Below are 5,983 nucleotides of genomic sequence, written 5' to 3' on the forward strand. Positions count from 1 at the left end.
CTCGGACCAGCACGCTCGCATCATAAAGAAACGATACTCAACCAGCACGCTCACATCCTAAAGAAACGTTTATATATACTCAACCAGCACGCTCACATCATAAAGAAACGTTTATATGTACTCAACTAGCATGCTCACATCATAAAGAAACATTTATATATACTCAACCAGCATGCTCACATCATAAAGGAACGTTTATATACACTCAACCAGCATGCTCACATCATAGAGAAATATTTATATAACATGTACTAGCACGCTCACATCATAAGAAAGCATAATCGCAATAATCCCATTTTAACGAGCATCCTTTGTAAACACACATCGTTCCACAACAATTCTCAGCAGTTTAACAATACAAAATTCCACCATTATCACCGGCGAATATTCAACACCACACCAAGCATACAAATTAACACAAACAAGAGTTACCTAGCACAATAGTGTATCAAAATCAATCTTAAACATCACAAAACAGCACAATGGAAAACCAATTAATACACATTAACACACGCACACGCCCCTTGTCTACTTAACCACAACCACGCCCCTAAGTTTTGCATCAATCTCACACCTAAGCACTAAAAACAGAAAAACAGCAAGTTATATATACGATTCAGCCTCCGAAATCAATTCTAAGAGGGTTCAAATGGCTCATTACCGCAAAATCGACTTCGTGTAGGTGTGGGTAACTTAGATCTAGCTCGCAAAGGTGTGGGTAGCCTAAATCGGGCTTCGAACGGATGTGGATAATCGCCAAACACCACAAACACTGCAGTTTGCGTTTTACAGCAGGGGAAAATGCTCAAAATCCTCCTTCGACGCTGTTGAACGCTAAAGCAAACGTCTGGGTCACCCAAACTACGCTTCCACGGGTCGGGGTTATCAATCGAAACGCCAAGACGCCGCCAAAAACACCTACGCCGAAAAATGCCAAAGAAAACACCGAGGAAGATCGTGCTGCTGCAAAACTAGTCGCGCCGCCGCTGCCAACGGGAAAATAGCGCCGCCGCAGAACACGCTGCGCCGCCGCTGAAGTTCAAGGAAACGCCGCCGTTGTTGCCGGGGGGTTGTGTCGCTGCTGGAACACCGGAAAAGAGACACCGCCGCTGCTCCAAGGATGCCGGCACAAATCTACTGCTTCCACAGGTTCGCCAGATGGGGAAGCGCTGCCGGTCACTGCTGTTGCCGCCGTGAGGTGCTGTCGCTGGAGAATGGGGAGCAATGGTGGGTGGCGGTTGAAAGTGGGGAAGAGGAAAAGATGATTTTGATTTTTTTCCCTAGGGTTTCTTTTATTTTTTTCCCCATTTGTTTTCAAACCAAACCAACCCAACTAAAAGCCCAACATAAACAAACCCAAAAGAAAAATCCATCCCAACCTGAGATAAAACCAATCACGCGAAATCCGATATACATAAATTTAATTAAAGTTAATTTAAAATTAAATGAAAATCTCCTAATTCGAGACTAACTAACCTGAAGGACTCGGGGCGTTACATGGAAACCAATATGGGATAAACGCATAAAACATGGTCCTACATAAGCCCTCTAACTCATAATGCAAATGAGTTGGTAGATATTCTCTAGGATTGTAATCACACATAGGAATATGATTGTAGGTTACCCTAGCCTCTGCAGCAACCAAAAATGGTAGTGAAAGAGTATAACTCAAATTCGAAGAAAAGCCAGGAATTGCGCCTGGTGCATTTTCCCAACATAGTGTGCTTTCCATATTTTTGTATCAAAACTAAGGTAGGAGACAAGGAGGTTAAGTTTTATTAAATTGCTTGTTAGATAAAACTCCAAACGACAACATTTTATCACATTTTTCTTCCTAAATCACAATTGCATATTTGAATCATTTCACTGCAGTACTTGATTTTGAAAAGCAACAAGTCCCTGAAGATTCGACCTTGGATTACTTCCGAGTATTACTTGTGACCGTGTGCGCTTGCATGAGTCTCTAATCTTTTTAAAGGTAGAGAAAGTCCCAACAAGTTTTTGGCGCCGTTGGTGGGGACTTAAGTTTTCAAATCATATTCTTTTCAAGTGAATTATTTCATGTGTGATTGTTGCATACCTCTGTCATTGGACTTAATTGTTATATCTAACCTTTAAGGGAGTTGTGTATGAGCACAGAGTCTGGACGGTTGACCTTTGATCTAGAGATTGAAAGAACCCTTAAGAGGATAAGGCGTGAGCAGAGATTGAGAAAAGATTCAGAAAATAAAAAAGAAAGAGAAGTTGAAGAAGTATAAATTGAAGAAGAGACCATCGAGATGAATAGAAATCCACAAGATCCTCCACCGCCATAAAATCCACCTGTGAAAATGGAGATATGGCAGGTGAAGGAGCAGTAGACCGAGCAGGAGAAATTCCTAATCCGATCCTTCTTGCAGATAATGAAGATGTAGCCATGCAGAACTATGTCACTTATATGTTCCACAACTTAAACTCAGGGATAAATAATCCTTTACCCCAAGCCGCACAGTTCGAGCTTAAGCCAGTCATGTTCCAGATGTTGCAGATGATGGGCTAGTTCGGAGGATTGACTAACGAAGATCCTTACTCCCATCTCAAATCTTTTATTGAAATAGCTAATACATTTCAACTTCCTGGTGTTTTTGAGGATGCACTAAGATTAAAAATGTTTCCTTTTCCTCTCAGCGATGATGCAAGGACTTGGCTAAACGCGCTAAAACCAAATTCTATCAACACATGGGCGGAACTGACGGAGAAATTTTTGGCAAAGTACCACACTTTGACCAGGAACACAGACATTCGAAAAGACATTGTGTCTTTTCGACAAAAGGAGAATTAAGCAGTTCAAGAAGCTTGTGAGCGTTTTAAGGAGTTACTGAGAAGATGCCTGAGCCATGGATTGCCCGCATGTGTGCAGATTGAACAGTTCTATAGAGGATTGGATCGTTCATCGAGAATGATCTTGAACACCGCAGCTAATGGCTCGTTGTTAGAAAAGTCGGTTAATGAGATCGTTGATATCTTAAACAAGATGACAGACATTAATGACCAAGGCTGTAACGCCCTAGAATTTCCCACACACTTCTAAGTCTCGTTAACTACCCAACTGTTTAAACCTAACCCCAAACACGAGGTGTCAACTCCCTGTACAATACATATATAAAACCAAGCTTCACCTCTCATCAATTTAACAATGAATCAATTCTATAGAACATCAATCAACAACATCCGTGGACAGCCTCACAAGGCAAATTTATTATTCCAACTAGGCAGAACTCAATGAATGGAAGAAAACTAAAACAAACATCTATCCCGAGATAAAATAAACAAGTGGGAACCTCCCAATTATTCAGATAAGATCAAATAGTTTATTGACCAAAACATAGGGTATTAACCATCTAAAACTTAAGCTAAGCAAAAGTAACTACGCAGCCTATGGTCCTCGCTCGTCATGTCTCCTCCGTCTCATCACCATGGTCACCAACAAGTCCTTCACCTGAAACAATAATTGCAGAGGGGGGTGAGTATATAATATACTCCGTAAGTAGCCCTTACCAACACACGCACACATCATGCTCAACAAAATTATGAAAACATTCATAGTCATGCTCTTCATCACATTATGAAATCAAACATAGGCACACTCTATAACATTCGGCGACAACCACAACATGAACAAATTAACTACCGACCTCGAGTCTCCCTAACATCTCAAGTACCTCTACGATTATCACAGCTATCCTAGCCCTCCACAGTTAACTTCTTCGAGTAGAGTCGGCCCCTGACCATTTTTACCCAGAGCCCCGACACTACCGCATCGGCCCTCGACCATTTTTACCCAAGGCCCCGATGACTTCACCATCTATTGGCCCTTGACCATTTTTACCCAAGGCCCCAATAGCTTTCCTCCCAAAAGACTCCTCGCATCGACCCTCGACCATTTTTACCCGAGGCCTCGATACTCAATTAGTGACGTATCAGCCCCCGACCATTTATACCCGAGGCCCTGACACTCACCCATTCACTTTCTCCAAGAGTCCAACTCTCACCAGAGTCTTACTATATACTTTCTTAAGCCATGACCTATGCTTCTTTCAGCTCACAAACACAATTCAGTATGCTTCCACAACATAAAAAACATTCTAATGATGGAATGATAAACCAATCATGCTTTCACAATATGACATTTCTTAACAACAGCTCCACAATGAGTTTTGTCACAACAAACATAACCAAACAAATTTTAAACAATTAGAGCCCAACACAGTTCACCCAAAACACTTAATATCCAACATCAATATTCAATAAGCATTGCTAGATATAATAAACACACGAAACACGCCGAACAATTCATGAATATTCAAACAACAAACATCCCCACAAAAATTCTCAGCAGTTTAGCAAAGCAGAAATTACACCATTATCACCGACAAATATTCAACAATACTCCAAGAATACAGATTACCACAACCGAGAGCTACCTAACACATCAGCGTATCAAAAATAATATCGAACATCACAAAAACAGCACATTAGAGGCCATCTGACACACATTAACGCACGCACACGCCCCTTGTCTACTTATTCACAACCGCGCCCTTAAGTTTTGCGTCAATCTCACACCTAAGCACTAAAAAAGAAAAAAACAGCAAGTTATGTACACTATTCAGCCTTCGAAATCAATTCTAAGAGAGTTCAAATGACTCATTACCACCAAAATTGACTTCGTAGGGGTGTGGGTAACTTAGATCTAGCTCGCCAAGGTGTGGGTAGCCTAAATCGGGCTTCGAACGGATGTGGATCAACACCGAAAGTCACCGGGAGGAAGAAAACGCCGCAGATCTGGGCCAAGCACGAGCTGTTCACTTCTGTCCGTGTCGGGGAGGGGTGCTGCAGGTACGGGGCGCTGAAGGACGCGACGTCGAGGGGAAAGCCGCAGTCAAGACAGCCGGATCTGGCGAGAATCGGAGCAGTCACGCGTCGCCGCCGTCGAACTTGCTCGTGGTCTGCCCGAAGGTGTCGGATCTGGGCAATCGTCGTCTCCACCCGCCGCAGCTGTTGCTACCTACGACGTCGAGAAGAAATACCTGCTGCAATGGCTGCCATCGTCGGGAGCGCCGTCGCCATGGAGATGCTGGAACACCGGGAAACTCTGTCGCCACCGCGAGGACGTCGTCGTTCGGATTGAGCTGCCGCCGCAAACCGTGTACCCACGCCGGAAACACGCTGCAGTTTGCTGCTGTCGGAGGACGCCGACCACCGCTCGTGCTGCTAGCTGTCGTCACCGGAGAAGACGCCGGAAATTGAAGGGGAAAGGGGGTGACGACTAGGGCAACAAGGGAGAAGGAGAAGAAGAAGATAAAGTCCCTTTTGATTTTTGTTTTCTTTTTCCTCTTTTCCTTTGTTTTAAAACCAAACCAATCCAATAAAGGCCCAACATGACCAAGCCCAAGAGAAAAGAAATCCATCCCGACTTAAGACAAAACCAACCACACGGAGCCCGATAAATATAAATTTAATTAGAGTTTAGAGCCCGATAAATATAAATTTAATTAGAGTTTTAATTTAAAAAAATAAAAATCTCCTGATTCGAGACTAACTAACCTGAGGGACTCGGGGCGTTACAAAGGCGAAATAGGAAGGTCGTTACCAAAGAAGCAAGTATCAGTCGGAGTCTTTGAGTTAGACACAGTAGTTTCAATGCAAGCCCAAATGACGGCTATGAACCAGATGTTAAAGCAACTGAAAATGGAGAAAGAAACCAAAACCGCCACTTCGGCGATGCCTGAACCCTCACCTGTTTTACAAATTTCAGATATATCTTGTGTCTATTGTGGTGATAACCACTTATATGAGAACTGTCCAGCTAATCCAGCGTCTATTTTCTATGCAGGTCAAGGTGCCTAGCGGAACTTCAATCCTTATTTGAACACTTACAACCTTTGATGGAGGCACCATCCAAACTTGTCTTGGAGTAACCAAGGAGTAGCTAGTAGTAATG

General features: G+C 43.0%; 1 long non-coding RNA gene across 1 annotated transcript; it reads right to left on the reverse strand.

The window, feature by feature from the left end:
* Window positions 1-3,213: 3,213 nt before the first annotated feature.
* Window positions 3,214-5,465, reverse strand: LOC148211902 (uncharacterized). Its single transcript, XR_015790400.1, has 2 exons — window positions 4,694-5,465; window positions 3,214-3,478 (listed from the first exon to the last, which is right to left on the reverse strand). It is a non-coding gene; the product is annotated as an uncharacterized LOC148211902 (long non-coding RNA).
* Window positions 5,466-5,983: the final 518 nt, after the last annotated feature.

The sequence above is a fragment of the Momordica charantia genome (genome assembly GCF_013281855.1).
Source record: "Momordica charantia cultivar OHB3-1 chromosome 4 unlocalized genomic scaffold, Mcharantia_2.0 BLBB01000004.1, whole genome shotgun sequence".
Classification (NCBI taxonomy): Eukaryota; Viridiplantae; Streptophyta; class Magnoliopsida; order Cucurbitales; family Cucurbitaceae; genus Momordica; species Momordica charantia.